The sequence below is a fragment of the Syngnathus leptorhynchus genome, chromosome 3 (genome assembly GCF_054491065.1).
Source record: "Syngnathus leptorhynchus isolate UIUO chromosome 3, UIUO_Slep, whole genome shotgun sequence".
Classification (NCBI taxonomy): Eukaryota; Metazoa; Chordata; class Actinopteri; order Syngnathiformes; family Syngnathidae; genus Syngnathus; species Syngnathus leptorhynchus.
Window position 1 is genome coordinate 14,276,083 of NC_141197.1, and position 17,590 is coordinate 14,293,672.

At 40.7% G+C, this 17,590-nt stretch overlaps 1 protein-coding gene across 6 annotated transcripts in view; it reads left to right on the plus strand.

Moving 5' to 3' along the window:
- The window catches only part of esrrga (estrogen-related receptor gamma a), a 139,721-nt gene that overhangs the window by 37,962 nt on the left and 84,169 nt on the right, over positions 1-17,590 (plus strand). For 5 of the 6 annotated variants that reach the window (XM_085907548.1, XM_085907544.1, XM_085907542.1 and 2 more), the window contains 2 exons: positions 15,319-15,374; positions 15,457-15,665. The gene's annotated coding sequence lies outside the window, so the exon portion shown is untranslated. Of the gene's footprint in view, positions 1-15,318; positions 15,375-15,453; positions 15,666-17,590 lie in introns of all 6 variants that reach the window. The other variant, XM_085907547.1, reaches the window with a different exon arrangement.

The following is a 17,590-nucleotide window of genomic DNA, read 5'->3' on the forward strand; positions in this document are numbered from 1 at the left end:
GTATGAACCTAAATTTGTCTTGTCTATACAAACCATTAAACCCAAAACGCTTTCTTTTCGGCCTCTATCTGCCTGACATGACAATGAGCTTTGCGCATCATGCATGCAAACTGCGTGCCTTTGATACGTTACCCACGCTGCTGTCTGTGTGTGTGTGTGTGTCAGCTTGTATAGTTTCGGGCTCCGTGTCCGGGGAATAATAAAGATAAAGCAGATGCCAGCAGATGCCCCGTTTAAAGATTATCAGTTTCTCTCTGTGCACTGTTAACACTCACTGGGGACATGAGAGCATTTAACACAACCTATTTACACCACGGCACACATGGCAACATGACACTGAAAGGCACCGTAAAACATGAGGGGAGGCCAGGAGATTGGCAACAGAATGGGGATTATAAATAAGTGGAGGTAAAGAACAAAGCAAGAAACGGGTCTCTGATAGATTATTTGAAATAACAAAAACTCCCAAACAGTTGGCTGCACCATATATTTTAAAACTTTGTTACGTTTGTCACACCTTGGATGTCATGGAATCTCAAAAATGAACACCAATACATCGGACCACAGGCAAATTTTCTTTCTCGGAGCTCAGCTCGTCATGTTCACAGAAGATCAAAGTATGTCTTCCTCTTCGTCTCGTCCTGTCAAAGTCGGCTCCCTGCGAGGGCGTAATTACCAGCGCAGAGCGATAACACCATTAATAACTGCACACACAGTCAGAATGAGACAATTCCCAGTGCTGAACTTATTTCATGCTTTGACAATTCCTCCAGGAATCACTGCGCACAAAGCAGCCAAGACCACTTCGGTATCGCTTACATTCTTACATAGTGTCTGGGGAAACCAAATAAAAGGAGTTCACAACTTCTGTGAAGTCTGTCACTCTCTTGACAATTTCCTTCTTGTATCGCCTTTTGTTAAACACTCAGTGGGAACTTCATTTGATACACTTGCACAACCTAATGACATCCAACAGAGGAAATACAGTAAATTATTTTTGACCTAGTTCAACATGATGTTTCCAATTTGGTCATGTACATGGCAGTGAGACTCTAGGCCAATTGTCCATCCAAGTAATTCTTTAAATCCTACACTTCTATCCATCTTTTTGTCTGCCGTCCATTTTAAAGGCTATAAATCCTCAAAAGTGTTTTCTTAAAGTGCTGCTGTCATCGCCATCTTCTTCATCCTCCATTGTCTCTGTACCGATCATCGGTTTGTCCTTCCGTCCTTTCATCCTTCAGCCGTCTCCGATGCATACGTTCTTTCATTAATCCGTCCTTCTGCTCACCCATCCTTCCATCATCTAGTTTACAGATCATAAATCTATAGAGTTGTTTTATCAGAAAGGATCTCACACGAGGGGGCCGCTGTCTCTGTGGGTGTGCATGGAGGAATATATTCATTTATGTGCTTGCCTGCATGAGCTGGTCTAAGATCTTTTTTTTTGGGCCATGCTGTTATGGGTATTCCACCCCCACCCCTTTTTCCATCCCAGGGCATTATTTGGGAATTTTTTCCATAAATCATTTTGTCATTTACACATGCAGGAAACATTGTGGACAACGTTAAATTGGAGTGAGGGGGTGTTTATAACTAAATGTATACAGAGTGGACTATGTATATTTATACACGCACCTACACATACTCATGTAAAAAAAAAAAATGACCACACACATGCGTGTACACACACTCCCTCGATGTTGTGACATGGCCATAACTCACCTTATGCTAGTGTGTACTGTGAAATATGACAGGCCCCTCTATATGTGTGTGTTTGTGTGCATGTGTAAGTGTGTTTGTGTGTCTCTTTGATGACAAGAGTCCACCCCAATGTCCTTGTGTGTCTCTCAGTAAACTTTTCATTGGGTCAGGCATTAGCATAGGCGGCTAACTATAACCCAGATGATGGATGGAGCCACAACTCTCTCTGTGATGTGACCCATGCACGCAGCCTCAATAGATAGAAAGGGCACTTCCTGGTGCATCATGTTAATGCCTCCGGTGTGGCCGGAATAGCAACTGTAGAATTTCAATAATGTTTGCACCGGATCTGTGGCATGCACAATGAATCCGTTATCTCAACACCATCCAGTCACCCAGACCTCAGATTTAAACAGAGGACATTAAATGCAAGGTTTATAGTACAGAGTAGTAGTCATTTAAACTTTTGAAAGAACTAAGTAATGTTTCCACTCATGGAACCCAAGTCCAAAAAATGACAATTTTCATATCTGCGATGTTGTGGTGTAATTTGTTTCCAATATTCTTCACCCGTGTGTGGCTGCATCTCAGCAACCATTCAATCTTCTGTCCTAACCACCTGCCGATGGCCTCCCCCCCTTTGGTATGGTCCTACCCAATCTTGGTTCCCCCGTGTTGTTAAGGGATTAGTGACAGTTCAATCAAATGGCTTCCTTCAGCTTTCATCCCCTCAACGTAACAGGGAACAAATGTGACACACAAATAACTCATCATCGGAAAACCCAGAACAGCAGAAGCCCAAAACAGTCTCAATGGGAGTGAAGGACATGCTGGGAGCCAAGGGCCAGAAACCTAATGTGTGTGTTTGCACACGAACCTTGCTATACAAATAATATGATGGACAAACAGATGACAGACTAAAGGAAGATGTCATTGATTGGCAAATTTAGTGCACTTTTTGATACTATTGTTTTGGTTGCGTAGGCTAACATAAAGGGCCTTATCACAATGCAAACAATAAAAATGCCAAATCGAGAGAGAACATTATTTGTTACATTTAGTTTTGATCTGGGACTACTTTGCTACATCCAGAACAGGGTGTCATGAATATGTATGTGCAGGGTACAGTGATATGATTATTATGAATTGATGGTCTCTATAGGATTGGCAGAGCGTAGGGCCACTTGCCCCCTGTGAAATACGGTTCGACCCCCCCAGTGCCAGGCTATTCGATTGACCTTTGTATAATTTCTGATTATTTTTTAGATTTTTTTCCCCATACATTTTCATCCTCCTCCATAGATTTTTCTAATGGGTTTATCAGCTTTGTTTGAGGATTTTTTGAGGTTTGTAAAATATTTTTATTTGTGTTTTTTTTTCAGACGCCCTGAGATTTTCTTGCATACAATTAATTTATTTCCACACTTGCCTTCAAGCGTGTGGCACCAAGTGTCACAAGTGATATCTCAATTACGTTCCATATATTGCCAGTGTAACAGTGCACCACTCTTGTGGTTGAATCATATCGCCCGAGTCTATTCTCTGCAAATTTTTCCATTCTATCAGAGCCTCCTTCTCTCACTCTCACTTTTCCCTTCCTCTCTGTCCTGATGTTTCCCTTTTTGAGTCTCTTGACCTCCTAGTTGCCTGTCCTCTGCCTGTTATTCTCCCACTATCTCCCTCTTTCTAAAAGTAAGGCAGGTATCCGTTGTCATCTAGTTTGTTTGGTCTCCCTTCCATCCGGTAACTGGTATGGCTGAGACGGGCTGGATTTCTCTTGATGGACAGAGTGAAGGTAGATGTCTGAAAAAGTACACACAAAGGACACACACACCAAAATGCCATTTTGCCCAATTTTTCAAGCACAAAGTCTCCACTTGTAATGCGTTGTGTTTTACTATACTTTATTAATTGAATGCAATAACATTATACTCAACTGTACCCCGGTTTTAATTTTTCACACAGACCTTATTGGCCTTTGTTATATGGATTTTGGTTAAAAAATGAGCAAGATTTAAATGGTTAGAAGTAAGTAATTTTGGTTTGTTCTCTCGTGAATCTAAAAAAAAAAAGTTCAATACAACTTGTGACGACTTTCTGGGGGCACAGAGAATGTAAAGGGTTACCCGTAAAGACCCAGTGATGGCGCAATCATATAGGGGAAAAACAAACAAGACTGTATGCCATTATTTGATGTGACACTAGCCTTAAAGACCTCACAACCTCTAGGGCGTGTGCGCAGAATTTGCTGCCCGGGGAGGCGGGCCAGCCAGAGGCCTAAACCCATGATGAGCCCCCCCCGAGTTGACTTACTGGTTTTCGTAGCCCGAAGACCCACCAGCCCTCACCTCTCACTGCCACATTAGACCTATGAGGCTTTTGCGCTCATACACACACATAAGCACACACACATGGTAGCCTGCCGGTGACCTGGTAGTGGAATCAAAAGGGGAGAAGAGAATCTGTCCTGAACTGACCTTTAATTAACACTCTTGGCAAAGTAGCCCCTTATAAGCACGTATAGAGCTACACACGCACAATTACACTCACAAGCATACATACCGGAGGCTGAAATAAATTGGCTGTTAAAACTAAAACGAGTGCAGTGCCAACAAAGTTAGTTGTTAGTTTTTCATTTTTTTTAATTATAAGTAACATTTATATTTATGTATTTATACCAATAAAATATTAGTCTTGTTAGTTGTTCATTTTTATTTAATTACAAGTAACATTTATATTTATGTATTTGTATCGTTGAAGCATTTTATTTTATACAATGAAAAAGTGGTTTGAAGTAAAATGTCAGTTACCTGCAACTCTAAAATTGTCTTTCTATTGGACGCTGAATGTTCTGAACTCCTATTTCATTGCCAATATTGTAATGCATGGATGGCTTGATCAACTCCATTTTGCCTCAGTTGCTTTACCCAACTAAATCGATTACGCACAATCAACAGAAATCGAAATCATCAATTTATCCGCTATTTTTGTTCGATATTTTCTCAGAGTGGTAAATATAAAATATTATTTGTTGCTTTGTACATATTATCAGACACACCAAGCGATGATAGTGTCTTAATTTGACTACCAGGCATGACAGGGAGCTTGTGAAAACGCATAAGTCATCCCTCTCCTAACACAAAGCCACTTTTCTCCCCCACAATGTAATCTCTACCTGGGACAGGCCCCTGTCGTCACCGTTGAGGTCCATCCATGTTATGTATTCATTGAAAAAAAAAAAAACCACATCTTAAAGTAAGAAGCAGTGTTAAGGGCAAAAACTTCAGATTGTTTATTGATTTTTATTTGTGTTGTTGAATAAGTCTGTCTGCGCATCATGTCCCAGTGGGCGCTTGGCTCGGGGCGTTACATTAGGCACACTTGCGCCGAGACGGATCTCCAAGAACATGTGAGTGGACAGCTGCATGTACTTACTGTAAAAACCCGCACCTCTTCCTTGGGAGAGGAGTCTTGAATAAACCAGTCACCTTGACATTTGAGATTTGTGTCAGCGATGCAGAATTGAAATTTTCTTCCTTTTGCATTCAAGCTGCAGAGTCACAAAATGATGTAAAAGGTTTAAAGGTTAGACGGCATTCATTCCTTGTGACACTCAGTGTAAACATAATGGACTTAACATATTTTTACTCTGGGTAAAGGGAAGAAGCTTTTGACTTTTAATAATCCTGTTGGGTTAAAAAAAATCCTCCTCTTAGTTTTAATGAAGCCGTTTATTGAATCAAGCTCACACATGCCAAATTAGAACTCTTGCAAGAAGCTGCTGTTGACCACTACTCACACAACCAGACTCCAGCCCCTGATATCACTCCTCAGGCCACGCCCTTGAAATCACACTTCCAACTCACAAATAATTCAATATGTAGAGTAATTACAGAAACCCCAGTTCATTTTTATTATGTCATGTAATGGCACACATTATTTTTTCTTTATTAAAAGGAAAATGTGTGGTGGTATTTGTCTGGCTGGAACAAAAACTATAATCGCATTTCCATTTCAGTCAGCAAAATTAATTTATGTACTAGTTAATTAAGCTGTAAGCTTTGTCACACAACAAATTAAAATCACCATTATAAAAGCATTTTAAACATTCTGAAAGGTTTTATGCACAATATATTTCATAACACAGTTTTAATGGCCTGCAGAAAGTCATTCTAAAAATAAAATTAAAATAAAACGTTTTTTTTGTTGGACTCGTACTTCCTTATGAAGGATAATAGTGGTTTGAGATCTTTTGACACAGTGGGGTAGATGGACCCAAACTTTAGATCGGAACACACTGTGATTATGCCAAAATGTAATCAAATGCTCGAGAAAAATAAATAACACAATGTAAGCATTTGAATTTCCCCTCCGTCAGTCATCCCAACCTCATAATGAACCGAGCGTGTTGGCCGACTAATGACGGCGGCAGATGCTTAATGCCTTCTTCACAATACCGACGCCATAAAACACAAGGCAAACAGGCGTCACCCTAAAGGTCTGTCTGTCGGCCCGTCAGCGTAACTACGCTGGCAAGCGGACAGCGAGTACGAGCCCACTGGATGTGTGCAAGAGTGAGCGAGCCCGAGAGAGGAGGAGCACAAGCTGGGTGGATGGAGAAAGATTAATTGACACTCAGCGAATGAGAAAGAGGGAACCAAAGCATCACTATGTGAAAGAGCTGACAGATGACTGAGCAGCCTTTTAGGTAAATGGCGGGGAGTATTGTATTGTCTGTCTGTCAGCCTGATTAAAGGCACCAGCAAGCGGGTGACACACAAACACAAGGTGCCGCCCGTGTTGTTTGGAAAGACACATCCGATGTTTTACAGCTAGTTAGGGGTCGTAAATGCTTCCCGTCTGACGCTCTACAGCGTACTTAAGCCTTAAAGTTGCTTTTCCTCCAAACTTAATTGTCCTACTAAGGGTTTTACAATCGTTGAAAATTAAGCAATGTTTTACAGGTATAAAAGTACAAATCGTCAAAAGTATGCCCAAACACCACACAGTGCCTTGCAAAAGTATTCACACCCCTTTTTATGTTTTGCCACTTAACAAAGACAATCTTAAATTATTTTTGTGATAAATTATGAGCTCGACCAACACAAAGTAGTACGCAAATTTAAAGTGAAACCAAATTGCTACATAGTCCCACACCCGTGACATAAAAGGAGTGAGTAGCAGTGTGTGTTTGTTTGTATGCATGTTAGAATGGGCCTCGAGGTAGATTGAGCTATGGCGTTATCTTGCTGTGACCTTTCTCATGCCTTCACTGGCTTTCCCTTCTCTATGACACTCTTTGCACATAGTTCATATTAGTTGATCTCAGTTAGGACTGCAAGGTCATATTTACGTAGCCCTCCCTGCAAGTGCAACCATGTGTATGTGTAATACACGTGTGTTGCCGTGTATCAGTCATTTGCGTTCGCAGATTGGCACCCTCGTAATTATTCAGATGGTACCTTTTCCCCTCCGACATTAAACGCGTTCGTCTGGCGGATATGAAACAGCCGCGCCTACAATAAAGCTTCAAACGCCGCCTGCGGTCCAAAGAGAAGCGAGAAAAGGTGAAGAGATGCATGCTGCGATTGTTTTGCTCCAGAAGTTTGCTGTTGATTAATGTTGTGTTGGAGATTTTGGAAACATTTCCATATTATGTTTTGCTGTGTATTTTATATTTTATATGACCATGAGTGCATATGGCGAGACAATATGAATGACTCGATTAATTGATCCATTAACAATTGTGATAGTTGCACGTATTTATGTCGTCTCCACATATGCCTTTGTAAGCATTCTTAGCGGATGAGTTGTATACACTGATCATTCATCCTCATGCAATTTCCCACCTTCTGCTACAACTGTGCACTTGGCAACACAAAGGTTAATTTACGGCCCCCCCCCGTGACTCTTGGACTCGAGTCATTGGATGGCGTTCAAAGATCATTTGCATCGATCATGTTTGGTATAAAGAGTGTGCAGCGTAGGAAGTGTGGCCAACTTTTTCATGTCAAATAAAAAAAGTGATACCTCGCGTCATCTTTAAAGGAATCCTTAAAATGTGGCTTATATGAACTACACAGGCATTTTCAGCTATTCTTTCAGCTTTTGCTTCCCGAATGTCAATTTAAATAAAATAGACCTGAACAAATATTTTCACCATGTGATCTGAATAAAACAAGACACCATATTAAAATAATCTCAGTGGAACCAAAACCCATGCTGGAAATATTAAAGAAAAACAAAACTCTGGTCTCTGACGTGCTGGCTCTCCGCTAACAGAAAAAAAACCAAGAAATTTAACTAAAAGTGCCCACGATATTTTCCCCTCCGGGATCGTGTTCATCGGCTCTCATTTTTCATCTTGTTATTGACACAGAAACAAGTTGGTTTGCTAGCACATTCATATTCATATTTACCTTCTGCATAAATATTAAAACACAGCGAGGAAAATGAAGGTAAAAGAAAGGTACGCCAGTGCGAGCCATGTTGAATTCATGTCGGTTTCAAAGCCCCAGCGTCTCCATTCCTGTGGTGCTCTGGCGCCAAAATGCTAATCAGCTTCTCGCCGTAGCCTGTTTCGGCTAATTGTCGACAAATTATCTCAACTCCACCATAATTTATGCGTGGCCCTTCACTGGCACATCCCGTCCAGTCAAAGGCTTCTGTTTCAACAAGCGACTCGATTGCACCATTTAAATATAGACGCGCATTGTTATGCACACTTGACTCGTTCTCTCATATTCCCTCCCTCTCATTCTTGCCTCTTTGCAGTGGCTGTTTTTCCACGCGCATTCCCACTCGGGTCTTTGTTGTGTTCTCTCGCCGTTCGTCTCATCAGTCACCCACTCCGCGTCTCGTCTCATGGTAGCCCCCTTGTAAGTAAAGGCTAATATTATTATAAATTCCAGACCGACATTTAAATTAGAAGTGGCTTAATTAGACCTCAATTGTCTTTGGTGATTGAAGTCGACTTAAGTCCTCTGGGAAGCCGCGGAAGAAAGAAGGCCCGTTGGGAAATATACGCACTCACTTAAAATTAAAACTGGAATGTAATTTGTCATGGAATTTCAGCAAAGTTAACCAAACAAAACAAAGCACACGTTGTTTCAAAATATTCATACGGCCCCAGCTTTTTAGCCCTGCTTTACAGGGCGCTCATTTAAATACATGGAACTGATCAACCCAAGTAAATTATTTTAACTTCCCGAACCTCCTACTTTTTAAACGTACATCTTACTATAACAACAATACACAATTTCTGGTAATCAATACTGAACTCACACGTGTAAGCATATGAGTAACAACATCAAATTTATTTACGGCCTTATCAATTATGCATTCACAATCCAGTGATAGTGTGTTGTCACGATGTATTTATTGCACTATGCGTGCACGTCTACACTCATCAGGTGAGAAGACAGTCGTAACAATAAACTGATAAAAAGACAAGACAACACATTTTTGCACCTTTTGACATTGAATCAGTGAATATATTGAAAAGAATTGACATTCCAAAAATCAAAAATTCTGTTGTCTACCTGTGTATTGTAAATTGATTTATTGTGTGGTCCCTCTTGATTGTGGCTGGTCTCCTGGTGGAAAAATGGAGGGAAAATAATAATTAAATACCATCGCATGCACCCCAAAACACGTATGCATCTGACCCCTATCCAACCCCGATTCCACCTAAATGAAACATAACACTATTTAGGAGAATATTGGAAGAGTGACTTCTCTTTGCATGTGGATACCATTGCGAATGGCCGTTTGTTTATCCAGTTTGTGTCCTGTGATTGGCTGGTACCCAGTTCAGGATGAGTCCCTCCTCTGGTCTTAAATCAGATAGCCTCCAGCTTATCCATGACCCTAATAAAAATAAGTAGTGCCAAAAATGGACGGATGGGTGGATGAAGTGAGTGAAAAATTGTTTTGAGGTCAACTCGTCTCTGAATAATTAGCATTGAACCTTCGTGTTTACACTTCATGTCTACCAAGCGACATTAGCAAGATGTCCAATTTTGGCATGCAAGCTTTTGAGTGACTGCGAGGGCTATTTGCTCACTGTTGTACTTCCTGTCAGACACCGAGGAAGAGGTGAGAGCGTTTCAGTGTGTTGACAGCTGTCAGCTGATAACCTAAGCAATGCTGAAAATAAACTAAATGCCCTTGACCCTGAACAAGCATTTTTTATGTTGACATCATACCTCATCATTATGCTCTAGGTTAGAGGTTGATTCAAATGTATTTTATTTCAGTTACTACTTACAGACTGAATTTCGGAAGACAGTTCCTTGGCTCTCAAAAAATGTTTTAATTATGAAGGAAATAGTGTTGCATTGGGAACTTGTGGATCTCTTGCACAAAATTTGACGCTTGTTATCAGCAGATTCATAACAGAATGAGGGTAGCTAATATACATGCGGTGATGGATGCAACAAATCAGCGCTTGCTTCAGATTTATGTCCTTAATAACTCCATTTGGCAGAACGCTGACACCTGCTCGGCCAGACAAAATGGAACGAAATATTTCATTCAGTCTTAAAGAAAGAAGTCCCCTTTCTCTCGTCTCGTGTCTTCTTTTTACTTTCTTACAGTACTCTTAACAGCCCTCTTTAAGACTTCAAGATTAACGCCGAGCGTCGGCACTCACGGTGCCCTCTTGGAGTGGGAATCATCTTGCGGATCTCTTTTAGGTATTCGTTTATGGGCCATGACATGAGCTATGAATGAGAAACAACGAGGATGACCTGAGAACATTAATCACGGAGCAACATATGGTAATGGAAGGTTATCAATTCCACCACACTCTGTGATTAAGGACGACGGACGAGGAGAACCATCTGAGTGAAGGGAAAGACAAGCTTTGGCATAAAAGGAAGGAATGAAAAAAGAACAAGGATGGCGAGAGTCGCTGATGGTGTAAGAGTATACTGCCTGTATTGTGTGCCGACACCGCGAGTTCGATTCCTGCATATGACGGTGTGAATGTGTGACAAAAAAAAAAAAAAAAAGGTCAAGGATAGGCTTGGGATGCGGTTCTGGATCTTTAAACTTATAAAAATCCTATGATCATCATCGTGAACCGTTGTAAAACAAATTCTCAATTGTAGAGCTCATTAAATGATGTTGCTAACCAAAACAGCAGCACCTAGAATCACTTCGAATGTTTGAAAGATTTATTATCATAAATTATATACACCACCCGTGATGATGTATATTTGTAAAGAACGATTACATTTTATACATAAAATACTTAGGTCATGCAAATCTGTTAGCATATCTTATCGTAAAACACTCCTAGGTAGGCTAACTAACCAAGCTTGCCTCGATGGGAATATGTCTCCAAAATATTACTGTCAGAGCATGAAAGCGATCTAAGCATTAATTTGCGAGACACGAGGGTGACTTGACTTTACATCCCATCTCGTGGGGCCGGGGAGCTTCCAGCCTGCCTCGTTCACAGCGTTTTGCTGGAGATTTATACATGATCCACCCTGATCTCATTACCATGCGGCTGAATTATCTCATCGCTCGCATTAATCCGCTGATTACATTTGATTTAATTTTCATAATTATTAAAGTGAACCATCACTAAAATGAAAAGCATTGGAGACGTGTGTAAGCGGCTGTGCACGTGTGTTAGGCAAGTCTGCACGGGGGCCTGCGTGCAAGAATAGCATGATGTTGTGCTGAAGCGGCCACTGACAGTGTCCATGTGTGAGAAGTGATTAGATTGATGAGAAAAAATAGAATGACAGAAAGAAGGGAAGCAAATTTTATTAAATTAGCTTATCAGAAAAATCTCTTATGATCATTCTAAGCAGTATGACAATGGCGCTGCAATTCTTCCTTTTTTAAAGTCCCAGACTTGACCTGGAGACAAAAGCAATGCGAGTGTGTGTGAGAGGTGCATTAGGTGGCAGCAAAGATACAGAACTCTGCTGGCACAAGCCGATAATGCTTTGACTCGTGCGTATTGTGTCAGTGGCAATACACCCACAAGACACCATATTAGGTACACCTGCATAATCTGAAGAGGTCGAGCACAATTAAGTGAATTTAAAAATGTTCAATTTAAAACATGTTCTTCCTAAATGCCACATTTTGTAAAAGTTGTGGTTTTGTCTATTTCTTCATGTGGCACTTTTTTTTCCATTTTGAAAACTTTTTTTTAAATTGAAGTGAAGGCAACTGAAAACATTAGAAAACATATTTTGTTCCAGTCCAAATACTAAAATTCTTATCTTTCAAAAAGAATGTGATTGCTTATCGAACATTTATTCATTCTGTATGTCACATTCAGAAAACCCAGAATACAGTACACACGTCCTCACGAAAAAAATCTGATTTTTACTAGCTCTTAACCTAAAACGTCACAAAGTGAAAATGTCTGAGCGCAGCCAAAATGTCGTCACCAAGGCACGACAAAATGCGTGCAATGAGCTAATCGAATCAAACACGCGGCGCAGTTTTGCATGTTAATGCTCGCCGTGTGTGTCGATAGCATTTAAAGATGTCAGGAGGTGGATAGCGAGATGGATGGCCCTCTGCCTGCCTTTCACGAAGTTAAACGCCTTCTGCCCTAAATAGAAAAACTTCAATATCTATTTAGAAAGGGGGGGGGGGGAGGGCGGAATGAGCGAATGGATGAGACAACGGGAGGGAGGGGAACGAGTTGAAATTAGGCAATAAGTCCCTGACCTCAAGTGCACATTGTGACACATTGACGCTGTTGTCGTTTTGTTAATCAATGGAAGTGCTACGCAGGCTATACGTTTAATGGCATGAGATTGGCAAACCTGGAACAAAATTAAGGCAAGATTTACATCAATTTACAACCTCAATGACTCGTACAGTGCTGAGGTAAACATGACTTTGAATTACACGTCTCTGTCACATCAAAACCTTGTAACATTCAAGGTAAATGGGCTTTATTCATCGATTAATCGATTAACAGGGAACCTATATTGAATCGAAAAAACAAATATCCTCTTGCCCAACTTTGACTTTTACTGTAAAAGTTGTTTATTTACAAGCAATATTAATTTTATTTTGTCTGCTAACCTGCCCCGTGCTCCATTTTCATTAATATTGTTCTGGGCTTAAATTAAATGTGACATCCTTTTCTAATAAATAATGGAGACAACGCACAAACAGAGCGGCGCTTTAGGATGTTTTACTGGATAAATGAAGCACTACTTCAATTAGTCTTAAGTCAAATTAGTCATAAGAAAACGAGTTGAAGATTCACAGTGTTGGTCTCTGTTGTAATAAGTCACTGCCAAAGTTCAGCTTCAGTGTTGACATGGATATAATTCTTTAATCAGGTTATATTTCCTTACAGGTATCATTTGCTGTCTCGATATTTGTTATCGCGTTATTTTTGTGACAGTGTGTCTGTCCTAATATTATATTGCGCAGCTGAGTTTTCCGTGTGCAGCATCTCCCGTGGGCTCTGACCTCATGCCGTGGACCTCACAGACTGGAGGTGACTTTGGTCCACACTACAGCCTAGTTGCTAGAAGTCAGCGTGGAGGCTACAGATATGAGCTGCAAACTTTATTTCCTCAAGTCAGCAAAAAAAGTGTGTGTGCGCGGACAGATCCTGTTGCATTCCAAGCCTCAGTCTCCCGGTGTATGCGTGCGTGTGGATGTGTGTGAGGTGGATCCCGTTGCACGCTAGTCCTCTATCAGTGTCTGCCTCCTCATGTGATTGATTGTTCCGGGTAAATTAGGACTGGGTGATGGGGACAGGAGTGACTTACACCCTACACCCCTGTCCTTGCCCTCCACCATCTTTACCTGCTCCGCACTCTCACTTTTAGCCTCTTTCCTCTGTGAGCTCTTCTTTTTGTCTTTATAGTTTGTTTATTAGCGACATCACATTTTTATACTTATTCCAAGAACCGTCATTCATACAAATGGAATGTCGCACGATTACTTGAACTTGGATAACAACTGAACACTTGAATTTGTTTTTGTTATTTTTCCTTACTCATATTTGTTGAAGCTATCACGTCTTTTGGAATAATATCAGAAAAAAAGACTTAAAATACCAAAGGAAAAATTGTGCAAATTAATCATTTAAAGTCGTTTATTTTGCTAGTTTACTATCAATGCATTTTTTGTGCAAGTTTTTTTTTTTTTTTTTTTTGTCATCCATGTGTACGACCTTCAGAGGTATTTGGCAACTCAGTAAGCAGCTGTTAACGTCAAGGGAGGGCATTTAATTTTTCAAAGGGGCCAGGTGAGAAACTGGACTGGTTGTCGTGCACCATGCCAATGTGCCAACCTCAATTGAGTTCCTTCTTGATTGAATGTATTTACAGTATGTTTGTATTTAGTATTATATTGTTTTGTTTTCATCTGTGTATGGGAGATGGATGTATATGGTATATGTTGTTATAATTACAGAATATAAATATTAAACTTTTTGAAAAGTGGCCACTCGAGGGGTTGGAAAAATCGCTAAATTTAGTACAACAATGTTGGAAGGTTGTCCACACGTGTACTGCCCACATACGGTACAACATCAAAATAAAATGACTACTTTCAAAATAAGATAAATGTCTTCCTAAAGACTGCTGGTCAGAGAGCCATACTTGGCTCAGGACTGACTTAAGTTGTATGTGAAGACTATTATCACTGTGTGAGGGGGAAAAAAAAAAAACACTCAGTGGTGATGTCTCTGTAAAAGTACGCCGATTGATCCCGAGAGTGTTAAGCCAGTGCTGATGTGTTGCATTTCCCACAGCAAAATCAATTGTTGCTTCTTTATAAATGCATAAGCATGGCTTCCCTTTGGCCCCGTGGCAAGGCGAGAGTATTTGCATTGAAGGCTACAACATTGTGCTAAACTGCAGAGGACACCATAAGCAACAGGTCAGCCCTTAAGATCACGTCAGTGGGCTCGTGGGCCTGTTCTAAAAATAGTTCAGTTCGTGTGAATTGATGGCAAGTGAAAATTGCACACTGTGATATCTTAGGAATGCTAGACAGCAGTGATCCTTTGAAAATGTAAAACATGGAACTTCCTCTACTGTGTGTGTGTAAATGCTGAAAGGACAGGGGGAAAAAAAAGCATCTGGCCTCTCATTAATAACTTCAAAAATGCCCCTCGTTTAGTGATCTCTCCAAGCAGCCAATCATATTGGAGCTGGACGTTGCCCTAAAGAAACGCTGACAGGCAGTTTTTTGCGGTGATTGAAACCTTGACTTTGTAAACTATGTATTATAGTTTTTTGAGCACATGCCAGTTATGATTCAATGTAACCTTTCAGTCTCCACAAAGAAAGAAAGAAAAAACACCTTTGTCCTTTTAGTTTGATTGTATATAAAAAGTCGACGCACCCCAGTTCAAACATCAGGTTTTTGTTTTGAAAGAAAAACCTCAATGATAAAGATGGGTTTCATTTTCTAATTTCAGGTGAAATAAATGATTGTGTGAGTGAATTTTCTGAATTTACAACAAATCTGGTTTCTGATGCATAATAATAAGTTACTCATGTTAAACTTCTTTCTCAACCAAGATTAACTGGTAATGTATTTTCTACAAGATGTACATTTTTGTAGAAAGCTTCTCCACTAAAACCGCTTGTTCTTTCCTTGCAGAGACTTTGTCCCGCTTTCTTCAGAGGGTAGCTGTCCTGGAGTGGCACATCCATGTGGTCAGTTGGTCCAGCGCCTCCTTTCCTTTTTTTTTTTCTCCCTCCCTCTCAGTGTCTCACTTCCTCCTTCTCGTACTAGCAGACACTTGAGGAAAGAGCGAAGCCTTGCCCCATGGCGTTCCAGAATGAGCGCTGCTTCTCAGCTGCTATCCGGGACCGGAGAGCAGGACGGCAATGAGAATGAAAATGAGAGTGTGGGAGGGACAAATTCTGCCAGAGTGACGAGAGATGTGAGACAGCAGCGTCCTTGAGAACTGCACCGCAACTCTTTGAAGAGAGCCGGAGGACGGAGTGAGTAACATGCATCGCTACAAGACGTGTGTGTGTTCTTGTGAGTTTGTGTGTTTTCCTACTCGTGGTCTGACCTGCCAAACTGGTGACACTGTGTTTGGCTACATCTCTGCCAGTGTGAGATGTTAAAGGTTGTGACAGATTTAAAAACAACAAAAGTGGGCAAAAACAACACAGAGCCATTGCTCCAAAAATTCAAATGTCAATCGACTGTAGAAAATGTTTCAAAAGATTAAGCACTACATTTGCAGCAATCACAAGGACTGTGGGGGAAAAAAAAACCCATTCAAGATTAAAATGTTCACGTACTGGAATATCTAAAGTGCAACATCCCACGAGTGGTACAGTTTGTCCAAATGGTCACACAAACATTTGTCCTTGTTTCTGTCTTTATCTATGAGATCACAAGATCTCACAAATGCCTCTATGATAAAAGTTTTGTGATGGTGACGATATGCCCAGTCTAGTTAATTGAGGAATCCTATTTTTGGTAAATGAAATAAAGTCAACTTTGAATGTGGCTAAAAATCACAAGGCACATCATTATCTTAAAAGCATTTTTGCCTTTGTGGATTATCATCTAAATGACTAGAACACATATTTGGAAAAAAAAAAGCATATTGGTACTTTTTATTGACACATCAGTTAAAAATCACTTTTAATTGTTTCTAAAGCTAATGTATAAAACAAGAGAGAATCCATTGGGCTTGTGGTTGAAGGGACGTGTCTGAACCGGATGAGGTTTGCCCAAAAACTTGTCACACTGAACTATTCGTAACATCATCCGACATAATCCACGCAGCATGCCGTAGCACTAGTTGGGTTACACTCATGAACATCTATAGTAGGAGCCAAAGTCTTACTCATATTTCTGAAAGCGTTTTAAGTGTCATTACAGCGGAAGATTACCACATGCAGTGCCAAATGGCTGACATCATGACATTTGGCAGCCAAACCAAACTTTCTCTCCTTTCACATGGACTCTGATGTTGGGCCAGTGGGAATGCGGATGCCATCACACCCCATCTAAAAAATCCCCATGTTGCATCGTGTCATATGAGGCCTTGTGGGAATCGTGTGTCCAGTTTGTTTGATCATTCGTGGCGGGACAAGCACGACCGCCGACTCAGCAAATATGTTTACAGATCAAATTATAGCATGTGTGCATAGATAGCATGTCTGTGGCTATATTTATTCAGGTGTCCAATCAGTTGCACTTATTTATGAATTTACATCGTGACTCTACGATGCCACGGTTTATTTTTAGACTTTATAAACCCGTGTCTGCAGGGTGAGCATGTTTTGACTGCGCTGTATCGTAGTGGCCTAGGTCAGCTCAGTGCGCTTGAGCCTGCTCCAGCCAACCAATTGAGGTCAGACACTCAATAATTTAAGCGTGTCACTGGTTCGTTTGTGAGCTTTGTCGGCCAATGTGTGAGACTGTACAATGTATTGTCAAACTTATAGCGACCTCGTTTTTATTATTATTGTAGTTTTGTCCACAAGCTGACTGACTGAGGTCCTCTAAAAATGTCCTGCTTTGACTTAGTGACCAAACAGTTGGCAACATCGGAATGGTTATGATTAAAAAGCCAAATCAGCTTTGGAAGATTCATTTGTTAATTGTGATTCACGTCTCTGTTGGTTCCGACTCTCAACCTTTAGTTTGAAGTTGTTGAGACTGTCCACTGCTGTCTCTCTGTTCTCCTTAAGCCTGCTGTATTTACTACTAATCCTTTTTATGCTTCTCCCAGCCAGAAGCCCCAGTGAGATCCTGTAGATTTAGCCAGAGGTTGATCTCATGATTAGTATTCAGCTGTCAGAATACGTCAGTCAACTTTTTAGAGCCCCCCCTGCCCTTTTCGGTGGTCACACTTGCAGCCTCATTTGCTCTTTAGGATCTCAATGTATACATCAGCGTGTGT